This window comes from Carassius carassius, chromosome 2 (genome assembly GCF_963082965.1).
Source record: "Carassius carassius chromosome 2, fCarCar2.1, whole genome shotgun sequence".
NCBI lineage: Eukaryota > Metazoa > Chordata > Actinopteri > Cypriniformes > Cyprinidae > Carassius > Carassius carassius.
In genome coordinates this window covers 45709300-45719217 of record NC_081756.1, presented here as the reverse complement: position 1 = coordinate 45719217, position 9918 = coordinate 45709300, and positions in this window count along the sequence as shown.

Here is a 9918-nt window from a genome sequence, read left to right as displayed (position 1 = left end):
AGTACAGGGGCCCGTTCTTCGTACGTCGCTAACTCAGTTAGCTGGATTTGAATGTTGATGATTTGGCGTGATCTTGGATCGTTTGGTTCTTCGAAGCTCATCCCGGAGCTGCTGTCATAGCAACAGGTCCGTAAGCTTAAACCTCCTCGGGAGCAGGCTTATTTCATGTAAACAGGATTAGATCGCTTCTTTTCAACCAGAACTGATACTCAAAATATGTCTGCCACCACCGCTACTTTATTACAAGAGTATCGTACTGATCCAGGGACAATAATTCAAAATAATAATCATTTAAAAAATTATTTAAAAATGCTGTGTAGTCCATAACAGCCTACTATAGACAGCCAGTTTTACTCACTGAAATATTTATTTGTCATAAAATTATTACTTCATAATTGTATTAGAGTCTTACACACATGCTATACAGATAATAGAGTCGTGCATTATTTTAAGTGATGACTGCTATTATAAGAGTGGCTTGGTGGAGCGCAGGAGATGCAGATAACATGATATTGACCCTTAAGAAACTTTCATTAATGCTGTCACGTAACAAATCTGTCCAAATATAAAATGAAATGAATAGATAATTTCTACATTGAAATAAAAATGTAAAGACTGTACAACTATTATAAATTGCAAATATAAATAATTGGGAATCATGAAAAAAATCAAAACATGCATCTATTATCTGTTTCATGTATCTATTATAAAATTTATGTAGTTTTGTTTGCTTGGCTGTTTCCTTATAAAAGTCCAGAAATTTGTCAAGTTTTTCATCGGGTGTCATTTTAAATTATATGACGTCATTACATCGCCGTCTTGCCACCAGCCAATCGCTGCACTGCTGATCATGGTTTCGAGTATCGATACATATCCCCTTTTAAGCCAACACATGAACGCGCAATTATCTCAGATAACTCAATCCAGCGATACTAATCATACACAACAGGTGTGTTCGAAGAACCCAATTAACGAAGAACGGGCCCCAGGTCTGTTCAAAGCATGACAAAAGATGCACATTATTATTAAACTTTGAATCTGCACTTTTGAAAATGCAGTTTAAAATAGTACTTAAGTGTTAAAGGTCACATATTTTACACCTTTCTGAAGTTTTATTTTAGGTTTTGATGTACTTAAGAATATATATTTGCAGTATAAGTACCAAAATACATCTCAATATATATTTTTTCATCTCCTCTCTCAGGAGCTCTGCTACGAACAGGTCGATTTTGGCCTGGCTAATTAATATTCATGAGCCTCTCTTCTGATTGGCCTGTTGTTTGACGCATGGCCTGGCCAACCACAGGTAACTAGGGTCATGTATGCTGTAGCCTGCTAAGCTATTTTGACTAGTGACATGGACCATGTGTATAGTGTTATTGTGTCGCCTGTCAATGATGTCATAACGCCTCGATTTCTGGTATTGTAGAAAACATGGAAACCCCAAAGCAGCTTTAATATGTTGTGCATTTTAATAGACCGGTGATGATTGATTATAACTGAACTTTCAAATGTATCTAGTATGATAAAACAGCATTGATTTACCCTGCATACTCAAGACTGGATGGAGCGGAAGCAGTTGACTGTGGCATAACAAATGCTCGGCTTTCAGCCTTACCCTGGTTCATTGTACTACGTTAATGAATCATAAGCTCATCCATGAACATGATTTCTGCCCGAGTCCCGTCGGATTGTATCGGCTGTGGGGATGAAGATCACAACTCCCATGATTCCCCACTCAGTTGTCATCAATCTACGCCTTTTTTTGTTTGTTTTGAATATGCGCCGTCTAATGGCGAAAACTTACATAATGTGCCTTTAATGTTTTTTTTCAAACACTGTATGCAGTAAGCTACACTATGCTACTATTGCTTTCTTACTGATACACTAAATTGACATTAGCATCACGTTAGCATTGCATAACCATTTACAAACTATCATTTCTGATTATGCTTGCTCAATGATGTAACATAAAATGTGCGAGAAGTTTACGTACGGGTTGCAGATTTGAGCTCAGACCCAACAATGTATGGACTGCAGCATTTTTGATGAGTAGCTTCTTTGGAAAACCAGCATGTGCCTGATTGACAAAGCAGTCACTTGTGAAATGTGCAGAACAGACAGTTAAGTTCGAAATAAATTGCTGTGGTATTACCAAATAAATGAACATTAGCCACTTGTCTCTTATATTAATGTTGTTCAAAAGCCTTTAGTTTCCTTACATCCATCGACTGAACAGTGTTTTCTCGAGATGTTCATTTGTTTAATCTGCTTTTCCTCATGTCATGATTGAAACAAGAAGGAATTCACCAGGTTTACCATAATGGCAGCTCTGAATGTTTAAAACATGCTGACACTTCAGACCTGTGTTTATTGAACAGTTGTTGGGGAAAGTCAAGTACTTGCTGTTTAAAGATACTCTCTTGAACAATACTGAGATGCATAAGAACCATGTTGGGTCAAAAACCCTTCTGTGATGATGACTGTATGTCCAATAGTTAATACGAGATCTCTATAATATCATATTAATATTAAATACAACAATGAGAACAAATAAAGAGCAACTGTCATGACATCTTACACAAGTTCCTCCTTTTCTCCTCTTTTCTCCACTAAATACAGGGCTGATCTATACTGTAATGTCAAACAGCATTTCAAGGTCTTGTGGATTAGAGGGTTATGAATTGAATCATAATCAGTGCCTGAATCCCTCCGCTGACTATGAATGTTTTATTTTGGTTTATATAAACCTTTCAGCTTTAATTAAAGAGAGCTGCTGGCATTCTTACCCTGGCGGTTCACACTTGCTTGTGCTTCCTCACCAACATGTGTTTTAAAACTCAATTACATTTCTAGGACATGACATTTGTTCATTTTATGAGTCATTCAGGTCATTGGAATTGGGACAGATTCTTAAAGGTGATATGTATTGTTGTACTCAGAGATCCATATATATATATATATATATATATATACATACACAGTACAGACCAAAAGTTTGGACACACCTTCTCATTCAAAGAGTTTTCTTTATTTTCATGACTATGAAAATTGTAGATTCACACTCACAGTCTGTACTGTATATATACACACATATATATATATATATATATATATATATATATATATATATATATATATATATATATATATATAATCATTGGGCTTCACTGTTTAGCATATGATTTAAATATATAATGGCCATTGAAAATACATTACATTACACCCCTAAACCCCCACCCCCTCCCAAAAAAAAGATTATTTTGGGAAGGGGATTTTTTATTTATTTATTTTTTCAACTTTATTTTCTGTAACTTTTCACCACAGCTGCAGTGACCTACTTGAGGATCATGAGATTATTTGATTGAGCTTGCGACTTGAGTTTTTGACACTTCAGCGATGGAAAATGGCATTTAGGATGACTAAGAGACATTAATTCACATGTTATGGTTATAAACCCACTGCTGTGTGTGATGGAAACAATCTAGCCAAACAAATCAGTCAGCAGTCTTCTGTATATGTATGTATGGCCGACTGAACCATAGAACAAAACCATTTCAATTCATTTGATTTTATTAGCTCAGTTGCCATAAGACCACAGGGTTACAAATTTCAGGATAGATGAGAATAAAAACAGCAAAGGCTCCAGGGAAGTTTGTTGTTCTGCGCAAGAGAGATAGATGAGTAATTGCAAGATTTGCATCTGTATTTGTGAGGATTCTAAAGGAAAACTGGACAACAAAGCCAATCCATACTTGTAAAACTATGAGGGGAACTGCAGTATTGCCATATTAATTTATCTCAGAAGTCTGGTCTTTGTTTTAGTCCATGTAAATGCAGAATGTTTTTCTCCAGTTTCAGAACTGATTATAAAATGGATTGATGATTTGGCAGAAATGGGATAGACCAGGACTTTCATGGAGGAGGACACTAGATTCAGCAGAACAGATCAGAAATTAAGATAAGTCCTATGAACACTGTGAACTCTGGAGAATGAGAGGAAGGAGGGCAGAAAGATCTGGTGATGCTGGAGAACAGGCAACTGGAGGAGTGTTAGTGGAAACTCACATCTATTCCTCCTTTCTGAATCATTCTTTCTAGTAAAAAATAGGTCATGTGGGACAGGGGCGTCATGCATTCATGATTTTTGAGGGGGCACATTTGGGGGGGGGGGGGGGGGGGTCGGGAGTATAAGTCATTCTACGAAAGCACTGTATAACTGATATAGGCTTATTTTTTTATAATTTTTTTTCCCTTTTATTCAAAACAATTCCAAACATGCTTAATATATCAGGAAATATCTCGTTTCTCAAATATGTGTAGGTAAACGCGTTTTGCACCTTTATAGATTGTTATTTGATCAATATATGGAAATGTAGTGTAATCTATTAACTACACATAAAAACCTGACTTTTTACTTAAGTCCCATATCATGCCATAAAATATTTTTAATACGACTGAATTTGCATTTAATGTAAATTTTAATAACAATATTGTAAGATGCTTATTTTAACACTTTCATTTTACAGAGAGTAAAGAACATTTACATTATCAAAAAACATTTTCATTCAGTCTAGCCAGAGTTCAGGCACTCTCAAAAACTCCCATTAAAATCACTGAAGCACTTTACATTATGAAACGAATATCTTACTTACATTCGTACGCACATCTGCACTTTTTGTTGTTTCTGATTAGAGAATTCGCTAAATAATTCAGTCAGCGAGCAAGTGAACAAAACACTGCGTTTCAGTGATGACTCTTCTGGACGTCTCTGATTGGCCATTGCATCCATAAGCGCAACAGAATAGTTTCTGATTGGTTATCATGAAGCATTGTACGAACGCGTCTGTCTCTGGCTCAGCGCCAGCCAGCGAACGCAGATTTGAATTTAGCAGCTGATGCTGTGCACTGAACGATGTAATCACACCGCTGTGATTGTATCAAATATATAAAAAATATTATTCTGCAATTTTTTTTTTCTTTTGGAAGCTGCATTTAAAATCCACTTGGCTCAGAAATCTGAGGGGGCACGTGCCCCCTCACTTTGAATGGGCACGACGCCTCTGATGTGGGATGACAATAGTACTAAAAGTGAGTAATACAGTAGAGTAGTTAGTAGTTGTATAGTTGCAAATGTAAATGCAATGGTATACTAATAGTACTCAGTTATGTTTTCATGATATCCCATACGTAAAGATATATAAAAAAATAAAAATAAAAGTTTGCTAAAATATGTTGCAAATTTATGTAAATGTATGTATATATACAGTACAGACCAAAAGTTTGGACACACCTTCTCATTCAAAGAGTTTTCTTTATTTTCATGACTATGAAAATTGTAGATTCACACTGAAGGCATCAAGGGCTATTTGATCAAGAAGGAGAGTGATGGGGTGCTGCGCCAGATGACCTGGCCTCCACAGTCACCGGACCTGAACCCAATCGAGATGGTTTAGGGGTGAGCTGGACCGCAGACAGAAGGCAAAAGGGCCAACAAGTGCTAAGCATCTCTCGGGGAACTCCTTCAAGACTGTTGGAAGACCATTTCAGGTGACTACTTCTTGAAGCTCATCAAGAGAATGCCAAGAGTGTGCAAAGCAGTAATCAAAGCAAAAGGTGGCTACTTTGAAGAACCTAGAATATGACATATTTTCAGTTGTTTCACACTTTTTTGTTATGTATATAATTCCACATGTGTTAATTCATAGTTTTGATGCCTTCAGTGTGAATCTACAATTTTCATAGTCATGAAAATAAAGAAAACTCTTTGAATGAGAAGGTGTGTCCAAACTTTTGGTCTGTACTGTATATATATATATATATATTTTTTTTTTTTTTTTTTTTTTTTTTTTTGAAAAGTTAGAATGACCTCTTGTCCTAGGTTCACGAAATGGTCGTCCATAAAATGCATTGCTGTTCTGTTGTAAATAATCTTAAAGATTCCTAAATGCATCTTCTTTCAGAAGATGCCAAATAAAGTGCTTTTGCTTTGGACTAGATACACACAGCATCTGCCTGACAGTAACTGCGGTTACTGAAACCACGGCAACTTTCTTAGCGTGAAACATTTGGGCGGCATTATGCAAATATTTCCACATAGTGATGTAGACGTTTCATATTTCAATAATATGTCTTAGTAAGATGATATTTAAATGCTTAGTTTTAAGATCAATCCAAAACACATATTGCAATACAATGATGATTGAGATGAAGAAATAAACGTTCCTCAAAAAAAAGCATGATGGCTCATATTTCGATACTCAAATTTTAACTAGATTTTTCTAAAATATTAATAATCAAGTAATCCTAAGGTGCTTCAATCCAGTAAGTGTTCACCCTGAAAAATGACTAATAATACTATTCTTACTTTATAAAAATCAGTAAAGAGTTACATCTCACAGCAAAAAGACATGTGAACCATGTCATGTAGGAGAATGTTTTTATAGTTTGAACTTTCAATCTGATGACAGAAGGCACGTAGTCAATCGTGTGCAATAGGTTTTTCAGAAATTTTTTGTTGATCATGATAATTTAGAGGTCATAGAAATGTGCATATCATATATGATAAAGTAGACTTTATAAAGAAATGTATGAAGTATTCAGCTAAACCCAGAGTGCCATCATGTTGTTCAGTGAGGAGAAACTGTTTATCATTCTGAGACTGAGGGATATGGAGTATGAGTCAAATCATGGCTCAGGTCCAACTGAACCCAAGTGCTGTTTCTGGTTTACACTTTAATCGTCTCATTTTTCCCAATGTGACACACTTTCATGGTGGGAAGACATGGCAGATGTTACAGTTTAAGATTTCTATTCCTGTATGTTTTTTACCACGCTGATAATGCATGTATACTTCTGAGACGGTTAAAACAACAAGCTGAATCTCAGAGATGTTTTGGACCATTGATGCTCCGGTGGCTTGTTCTGAGGTGCTGTTTGATGGATGACAAGTCTTTTATTGCCACCATATGCTCTTGAGATTCTCAGAAGATTATGTTGGCGTCTACAGGATAGGCTTTTTAAGGGCCACTGCGGTGTTTGCAGAAATATTGTTATCAGTGTACAAAAAGTTCATCCATTAAAGTTCAAACAGAGAAAACCATACAAATGTCCTTCCAGAGAGCATCACATTCATACAAATGCCATTTATTGGATATTGCATAACCCAGAACTGTGCATTAGAATCAGTGAACAAAATATCTGATTTGCTATTTCATTTTATAAAATGATTTTATTAGCATCGCCAAATACTCACCACTATATTGATAAAAAACAACAACAACAACAACAACAGTATCTTTTACATGAACATTAAACACTGTAACATCAATTACACATAAGAAAAATATATATTTAAGGGTAAATTAATGGGGGGTGGGTATCTGTAAATCTGAATTTACAGTGTTCATGAATAGATTCTGACACGTGCACCTGACATTTTACTATCCTATGGAAGAGGATTTGTAAATTGTATTGAACAAAAAACATCTAATAAAGAGACAAACATTATTTGTATTTGTGTTTTATTTATTTTTTTCATAATTATATTTTAATAGTCTTTTTAGTTTAGTATAGTTATTATATTGTTAATACATAAGTTTTACCAAACCCTAAATCATAAAAAGCTGGACATCTCATTAATGGATTTGTTTCTTATAAACACGCAGCTTTTCATTTAAATATCGATGGACTGGAGTGGTGTGGATTATTTGCGGGTCACTGTGATGTTTTTTGTCAGATGTTTGGACTCTTATTCTGATGGCACCCATTCACTGAAGAGGATCCATTGGTGAGCAAGTGATGGAATGCTACATTTCTCCAAATCAGTTCTGATAAAGAAATAAACTTATATATTTCTTGGATGACCTGAAGATGAGTACATTTTTAGCAAAAGTAAATTTTGGGGTGAACTGTTCTTTAATGCCAGTGCAAAAGGCCTAGAGAGACCGAGCCTCCTGTGGGGCGAATAGACTTGCCTCATTCCCAGTCTAGTACTTTCAGTCTGGGAGAGAAACCTTTCCCAGAACCTTTCCGATTAGACGCAGAGGACCCTGCATTACGCATGTGCTGTTTTTTTTGTACAACTCTCCTATTCATTGTAAGCGTACACAAATGAAACAGGGACTCATTATGAAATCTGACGACTTTTGTTTTGGCCAAACATGGCCACCCTACAAAGACTATGTCACAACTGCACAGTCTGTGATTTGGGAAAGGTTCTCCTATGATTCCATCTTGATGACAATCACAATCGTTCTTTAAATACATTGAGTCCCTCTTATGATATGAGAGGGTATTTTCAATGTATCACACATTGACACGTTCATAGAAGTGCTGCTGTAATGTAATTTATTAAGGGTGAGAAATATTAATCCTTAGTTGTGGTTTCTGTGTGTGGGTTATGTATGTCAAGTGCCTACTAATCACTGTTTTATGTCTTTTTAATCAAGACAGTAAGCTTATTTTTATATACTGTTTTGTGGTAATGCCACCTTCATTCCTCAGGAGGCTCTCAAAGATATAAATATATGACATGAAATATATGCTGCCAACTGCTTTTTGTGTTTTCCACTTCACAAAATAAGTTAAATGATGGACTGGAGAGCTGTGGATTACTTGTGGATTATTGTGGTGTTTTTATTAGCTGTTTTGACTCTCATTCTGACGGCACCCATTCACTGCAGAGGATCCATTGATGGGCAAAGGATGCAATGCTACATTTCTCCAGACATTATGAAGAAACAAACTCATCTATATCTTGTACATTTTTAGCAAAGTTTCATTTTTGGTTTAACTATTCCTTTAAGTGACAAAGAACAGTCGAAGACACGATGCCCTCCTCTAAATTATAGTTTTCTTTTTATTTTCCCACAGCTATGGACCAAAATGTCACTGCTTTCACAAAGACTATAACAAGAAGTTGTCTTCTGATGTCAGTTTAACTCAACTCTGTATGGGGAATGTTTTCAATCAAATTCAAAGGGTTTTACATTCTCTCAAGCTGTAATTTACTTAATCTAACCATGTAGGACGTGAATGGCTTTATTTATTCAACAGCATATACTGTAATTAGAAGACTACCAGAACCAGATGACTATAAGAGGTGAAACTTGAGCTGCTTGTTGCGGCACTGAACCATAAATTAACTATTTAGTTGGTTTGTTGTGACGTCTATCTGCACATGTTGGTCGTCGCAGGGTCTGTCTCTTTAAAGAGTTCAAATGCCCCTACTTTGTTGATTCATATTTGTATTTCCCAAGAGGAAAAACACCAGTCTGACATGGGCAGCAAGTCACCGAGGCCGGCCGCTGATGTATGCTGAAAGAAAGCGGAGCAGGAGCTCCCATTCCAGCCAAAATTCTCATTCTTGGAACTAGCATTTTCAGCTTTCAGAGAAGCAGAGGGAAGGATCACAGTTCATACTGTTCTTCAGAAGTCCCTCATGTCTCTTTAATTTGTTCAGACACTGCATCCATTCCAATGGTTTCTTTGGTGTTTGTTATGTGGTGCCACTCAAAATGTGAATAACGGATGCTGCCATCCACTGTATAAGTCAATGAGTGTCCTATCACATATTATTTGTCCAAAAAAAACTTGAACATGTAATTTCTGTTTTTAATAATCTTAAGGTGTTTACTCTTTACAGTTCTTTTTGTTTTATTTGTTTGCAGCAAAATAGACATTAAGATATCAGTCTATATATAATTAATATTTCAAACAAGTTTTTAAAGTGTTTTTAAGTTTATCTATAATTGAGAAATATTTTGTATTGACAGAATAATATATTTACTTCTTTATTAAAAAATATGGGGCTATCAAATCCCTTCATTTTTTATTATTTTATAATAATAATTATTATTATTTTTATTTATTTATTTATTTATTTTTATACTGAAGACCAGGGCCGGCCCTGACCAA